Here is a 7,533-nt window from a genome sequence, read left to right on the forward strand (position 1 = left end):
TTATATATATATATATATATATATATATATTACATGGCTCTCTGGAATGCTTGATTCTGATTGTTCAATAGTGGCATACTGCGATTAATCCATACCTCAGGTCTTTAGAGACCAGGGACCTCATTTCAACCACTGAACTTCATCCATTTTTGGAATCGTGCCCACACCTGTTTAGTATTATAAATAGTGTAACTAGTGTGAAACAATATAATACGAAGTATAATGGTTTAAGTCCCGAAAGTGTACAGGGTCCTTAGAGACCCTAGGTATGTAATAGTGTCATTTTTTTTTCTGCACTTCCATAAATTATATTTTTGATGATTATTTCATATCTATATAAGTTTACTATCACATGATATCTATTTCTTTGTTTATTACAAGAGAAATTAGTACTATATTCATACAAATAAATTCTGTATCACATTGATTTTCTGTGGAACATTGGTGAATTATCAGTATCCCATTTCTTTCTTAAGGTGGCACTGTTGTTTAAGTGATTGATTATTTAATGCCGTGATTCCCCCCCAGGAGCCCTCAGGAACGTTTTCATTGGTTATCTCAATCACGCAGTCACCAGTGATTAGTTCAGACTCCAGAAAGATGGTGAATGGATCCGATGTCGACCAAAGTTAAGATAACCCTGCCAGTAGTTTTCAATAAGGGCATGGCTTGCGCTCAAGTGGTTTGAGGAAATAATCATGCTATTTGATGAAGAAACAACATAGAAGTAAACTATAGCAAGTTTAACATATGAACAGTAAAATATGACTATTGTCATTTTGGTGTACTACTAAAAGTAAGTTTTGCATCCATTTAGACTCAGTAAGTGCCTGAGAAAATACTTATGTGTAGCTTATGTTTATCTTATGTGTAGAATGTGTGTTATTTGTAGCAAAATGTGTTTGACAGCCAGTTGTGTCTCATGAAATTTCACTGTGAAAGTAATGAATCCTGTTCTAGATTTGTCCTGGTTTGTTGCATTATTTCTTTAATATATATATATATATATGTGTGTGTAAATATACATTTTATTTTATTATTTTCAAATTGCCTTGAAAACATTTGGAAAATGTTACACTATCTGGGCATTTTGTAGATACATTTTTTATAGATATACGTGCAGGGTCTCTAAAGACCCGAATATGTAACCGTGTTTGGTGAAATTCCCATGCATTTAATGGTTAAATATTATTGTATAATGACCGCTTAATTCATAATGATAACTGATATCTGTTAATTGTCAAAACAATACTTAATGTCAGTTTATTTATTTATTTCGCAATAGTGGTCAGCTGTAAATTATCCCTATACTTATACAATTTTATATAATCATTTTAATTATATTAATTTATATAAATGTATAAAAATGATATTTGCTGCAATTAAAAAAAATTAGAAGTAAATTTTTATGTATTTATTTGTGACTGGCTGATTTTACATTATTCCTATCTATATAATTTTATATACTTATTTTTATTATATAAATGTATAAAAGTTATATAAATTTGCTACCATTTTAAAAATTCAGTAGAAAATAAATACGTATTTCAGGTTTAAATGAATGATGTTCCGATAGAAAAATGATAGAATGAAAAAATGACATGGTTAGACTTGTGGTATGTGGTTAGGAACTTATTTACTTGGAAAGAAAAAAGCAGTTGTCAACCACATTACTCAGACGGATCTATCCTTTTTTCAGTCTATTTGAGAGTCTGTATACAAACATATCTACACACAACTAGACAAACAAAGCATAATCAACAGCTAATGCAATTCATATTTTTCACATACTGTATATTACAATCAACATGAAATGGCTTTCATAATCAATTTTATTTCCATAATGTGAAGTATTGCCAAGTAAAATGGGAAATTCACTTTCCCAAAAGTGGGGCATTTTAACTATTGGGAGTTCACTGGATCATGAAAATGGGTGTTCCATGCCAAGAAAGTACCAGATTTTAATGTGAGTTTACTAAAATAACATCTATTTGGCAATTGGATAACATTATTAACATTACATAACCAGCGTATCCTCTGATATCATTGTTGCAGGAAAGTTGTTTCAGAGGTGGAGCAAGTTATTAAAGAAATATTACAAAGACAAACATATTTTCCCCCCCCCGTTTGGAATAACATGTACAAATGAATTGTGCACCGTAAGACCAGGAACATGCATTAAGAAAGTAAATAGGGTGAATTTTTTATTTCATATTGACCTTAAGACTAAAGTATAACAGCGCGTGCAGTGTGGTCTGCTGAAAACAATACATCACAGCCTTAATAGCTTTCGCACAGAGCTGTTTTATTACCATTTACAAGAATTAGAGAGGGATGGAGCCAGGGAGGGCAAGAGAGGGAAGGAAGGGAAAGGGAAGGTATGGGGACGCTCTGGCTACATGGAAAGACTGAGAGAGAGAAGAGAGGAGTGCTTTCTGCAAACATCTGGAAATCATCATGAATGCAACTCCCTTCAAGCTACAAGAGAACACAGAGTTCCCTTTTTTGCCTGTGAGCGTACACAAACACACACAGACACTGACAGAGCAACCAAAATGATAAATAGCTGCCAGTGAAATAAGACCCACTCACTCATTCACTCACTCACTGGAAAGAGGAGGTAATGCACTTGTCAAATCTAAATAGAATTTAATGAGTTTTCTATCAATGCAGGGCATCTCAGCTACATTAAATGAGTTTACCACCACTAAAAGGATAATTTAGGCAACTTTACAGCTCAAATAAGGCACATTTTTGTAAGAAGATCTGCGCCTAATAAGCTTTTATAGGTGCCTTAAAGCTGAAGTATGTAATTTCTGCACAGTTAGCGTCATCAAATGGAATTGCAAAAATAAACATTGTTTTCAAACAGAATTCCAAATAGACCCTCCGTCTCCCATTGGTCGGAATATTCTCCTTCCTGCACAGTTGGTGGCCATACGCACAAAGAATGCGAATCACCAAAAACAAAATAATGCGAAAGTGGAGAGTGGATTGAAGTGGAGTGAAAATCTTGATCTTTTTCTCACCCACACCTATCATATCACTTCTGAAGACATAGATTTAACCACTGGCATCTTATGGATTACTTTTATGCTGCCTTTATATGCTTTTTGGATCTTCAAAGTTCTGGCCACCATTCAGTTGTATTGTATGGACCCACAAAGCTGTGATATTCTTCAAAAAATCTTTCTTTGTGTTCAGCAGAAGAATGAAAGTCATACTGGGATGGCATGTGGGTGAGTAAATGATGAGAGAATTTTCATTTTGGGTGAACTATCCCTTTAACTTGTATTGAAACCAGAATAATCATTTTTATTTTGAAACTGTCAATCAAATGTGCTGGAACACAAATAAAACAGACTGAATACTTGTGAAAGTCTTTATTCAAGTAGAATATTCCCTGAGAACAGTGCCAGATCACTATAAAACATAATTTAAGTGATTTATTTTAAATCCCAAGGCTGTAATTATGTATAATTCACTTAGTATGTGTTATGAAAATTTTTCCATGGTTACTTCCATAAACTCTCACATATTCTTTGATCCCATCAATTAAACTTTTTAAGAAAGTCTTGGTAGATCTGTTTGTGTGCGGATGCTGCAGGAACAAAGTGTCCACCAGGATGAACGAGGATTTGAGCTCTATTAAATGTGGGCAGCAGATCTCAACTCATCGGGGAGAGGGGATTGTAATTGCCGGTCCCTTGTAGAACCGCTCATGCTGGGAACAAGCACTGCAGAATCCAGCGACCAGGATGGCAAAGCGGAAATTAAAATCAGGCTCTAGTTTTTGCTCCTGCAGGGCACACAGCATAGAAACCACGGCAGCGCCCTGACTAAAGCCTAAGATGCCATCAAAGGGGCCAAGCTCCTTCACTGCAGTCTTCACTGCCTCAATGCTGTCTTCCAGACCCATGCTGCTTTCACACTCCTGCTAAGCACTGAAACTTTCGAGCCTGGACATCAGAGAACCACCAACCCCTCTGGTCCTCATCACCACCACCGGCTGCCTTATCTGGCTCCTAATTGGCTGATTTGTAAGATAAGTAGTAAAATAGAAAGACACAACTCTGACACTGATGTCTTCCATATGATAAAAATGTAACTTAAAATGTGTCTCAAAACCAAATGAACTGTCTACCTGCACAGCATTTTTGGGGATCACAGTTTTTAAAGACAGACAGACAGACAGTTTGGTTACTTTCGTTTTTAATGGCAAGCACTTGGTGTTGTGCACTTATATACACCAGCTCCACTTGTTTCTTTAACATTTTGTGTAAAGCACCTGTCTTCTCTCTAAAAGAGTTGCTATTTTGTTGATAACCATGAGTACAGCGAATTCTGAGAGGAACAGTGTGACCAGGACATGCAACCCCTAGATTCACCCAGAGACATGTAACAAATGGACTACTGTAAGAATAAGAATGACACAGATTGTATCAGTTTTGGGATGGATTAAGGACCATGTCAGAGGGAAGCATAAGATTTGATTCGAACAAAACAACAACAATAGACAACACGGAAACAATCTCTGGACAAGTACAGTAGCGCACATAGAGTGTAATTGTGTTGTTGTTTTTTGTCCTCCCTTTTTCTCCCAAATTTGGAATGCCCAATTCCCAATGCGCTCTAAGTCCTCATGGTGGCATAGTGACTCGACTCAATCCAGGTGGCGGAGGACGAATCTCAGTTGCCTCTGCATCTGAGACCATCAATCTGTGCATCTTATCACATGGCTTATTGAGCACATTACCGCAGAGACGTAGCGCGTGTGGAGGCCCACGCTATTCTCCACAGCATCCACGCACAACTCACCACGCGCCCCACTGAGAGCGAGAACCATACATTATATCGACCACGAGGGGGTTACCCCATGTGACTCTACCCTCCCTAGCAACCAGGCCAATTTGGTTGTTTAGGAGACCTGGCTGGAGTCACTCAGCACACCCTGGATTCGAACTCGCGACCCCAGGGGTGGTAGTCAGCGACAATACTCGCTGAGCTACCCAGGCCCCATGTAATAGTGTTATTGACAGCAGACATAGTAATATACACTTTAAAAAATATTTTAGCTTATTTTTTTAGATTTTTATGATTTCGATTTCATAGCAAAATTCCATCAAATTGAATTGTGGAATGTTTAACCCTTAAACGCATACCACAGATCTTTAGAGACCCGGGACCTCATTTCACCCCCTGTACCTATTTGGGCATTTTGCAGATCCATTTGTGATAGATATAAGTGCCGGGTCTCTAAAGACCTGAATATGTATGTGTAAGAGACTCGACATGGAGGCGAAGGTAGAATCCATATGCAGGAAGTTTATTATAATCAGCAAACAAATCCAAGACACAAGACAGTGACATAATCGTTGAAGCAGGCAATGTTGTCGTTACACAGGTAATCAGTCCAACCAGGCAAACAGAGCAAAACAGTAATCCAATAACGGTAAATCCGTAAAGCAGGCACAATGGTCATAACAGGCAGGCAATAAACAGGCAATGAGAATAACGCTTGGTAAGGCAGTGAAACTGGAAATACTTCGTAAAGTCACAATGGAGAAGCATACCTATTTATATAGTACAAACAGGAAGTCACCATAGAAGAAATGGTGTAGTGTCAGTATTCGGGAGAGGGCTCCCTCTGGTGGTCGGCTGAAGGGATACCAGCTTCATTTGTTACAGTATGAGTGTTTCGTGAAATCCCATGAATTTAAGGGTTAACTAAATTAAATGAATTAAACATAAAACATTTAGGTTTTTAAATAGTATTTTATTAAAGATTACTCAATCTGATTCGACTGAATTTTGTTATCAAATTGAAATGCATAAATCTTAAAATTATTTTTTGAGTGTAAAAGCAAGCTCGGAGGGGTTAAACCTAAATTAATATCCAAAGCTGATCAGGAAAGAATGACAGCAGTTACAGTATAATAAGAGCAAGAGCAAGCCTAAAAAAGCATAAAATAGAAAACATAGCATAAAAGGCTTCACCATTTCACGCTATCCTGGAGGAAAGGTTTTGGATAGATGATTATTTCTCTGTTGATGTCACAGAATTTTCTAGATGACTGTGCCTCCTTAGAACTTGATAATTAATGTAAAAATGTACAGAGACCCTGGAGGAACCTGGAGGACCGATGCCTATATACAACACAGTTTATCTGTGAATATGGTGGTGCTGCTCTGAGGTTTGTTTTGCTAATTCTACTGAAATAAATAGACAGACAGACAGACATATTTTGATTGGATGTACATTGTTACCAAGTACCATGTGTGTTTGCCAGTGCTTATAATTAAAGCATGTATAGGGTGCTGCATCTCATCCTTAATAAATTCATATTTCTGTCACATGATGGGAAGAAAGAGGCAGCAGAAACAAACACTGAGCATATGCTTCAAGCCATAATTAAGTCAGGTCTTGTTGTGATGCACCATGTTAACTTAAATTAGTAGCTATAAAAGAAAAAATAGGTTTAATTAAGGATAACATCTCTCACTCTCATTTATTGTCTTGTTTGTGCATATTGAGAGCATATAAATAACAAGCCAATCCCTATGGACATCCTACCTCCTTTATTCATTTACATATTTAAGTCTGAAAATATCTGAAACAATTTTGCCAGTGCAAACCATATCATCACACATTTAATGCACAAATTGGAACAATCTGAGTGTGAGTAAATGATGACAGATTTTTTTCATTCTTGGGTGAACTATCCCTTTAAAAATGTCCCTGTTAAAGGTATTCCTCCATCAAGCAACATCTCGTTCACACCTGTTTATTACCAATGAGTTTTCCCTGTCCTCTGTCTGAACTGCTGTACTCTTTAATATTCACCATGATCAACTGGAGAGATCAGCTGGAGCAGGAAATAACCCCCACAGCAATGTCAGAGCAGAATACAGATGAGATAATGGATATCCATAGAAACACACATGAAATGGGAATGCACAGTTGTAAGAACAGACTTGCTCCCACACACAGTGTAATGGACCATTGGGTAAGTATGAAACAGATTGCATAAGAATTTGGATGAGTAACCATGTTTTGTCAGTGTATAATCAAATCAACAACCATTTTACACAATTAGGGTACAAATCCGGGCTTAAAACTAATGAAGTCAAATTTTAGTTCTTTTTCAGCATTTGTGCTACAGTTGTACGATTATCAAAAGAGAGTATAATTTACCATGTTTTGAACACCTGTCTCTGCAACGTTTTTTTAATCAAGATTTTAATATCATGTAATGTATGAACTTTGACTCATTTTTCAAAATTATTGAACAAAAGTGAATGTTTATCACTTACTTTGCATATCTCCCTGGGTGCCGAGTCCGACATGTTTGTGTGACGTAATGTTACACACCTGCATCTTGGCAAGTTGAAAATTTTGGCACAACTTTCCAAGTTGGAATTCCAACTTCAAGTGGTATTCCATTGTACTTTTCCTAGTAGGCAGTTGGAAAATCCAACTTTCCAAGTTGAATGGAATGCAGCATTATAATGGAAGTGAATGGGGCCAGTCCT

At 36.9% G+C, this 7,533-nt stretch overlaps 1 pseudogene; it reads right to left on the minus strand.

The window, feature by feature from the left end:
• Nucleotides 1-3,551: 3,551 nt before the first annotated feature.
• LOC127433243 (esterase OVCA2-like) lies at nt 3,552-6,847 on the minus strand (annotated as a pseudogene).
• Nucleotides 6,848-7,533: the final 686 nt, after the last annotated feature.

This window comes from Myxocyprinus asiaticus, chromosome 43, assembly GCF_019703515.2.
Source record: "Myxocyprinus asiaticus isolate MX2 ecotype Aquarium Trade chromosome 43, UBuf_Myxa_2, whole genome shotgun sequence".
Lineage (NCBI taxonomy): Eukaryota > Metazoa > Chordata > Actinopteri > Cypriniformes > Catostomidae > Myxocyprinus > Myxocyprinus asiaticus.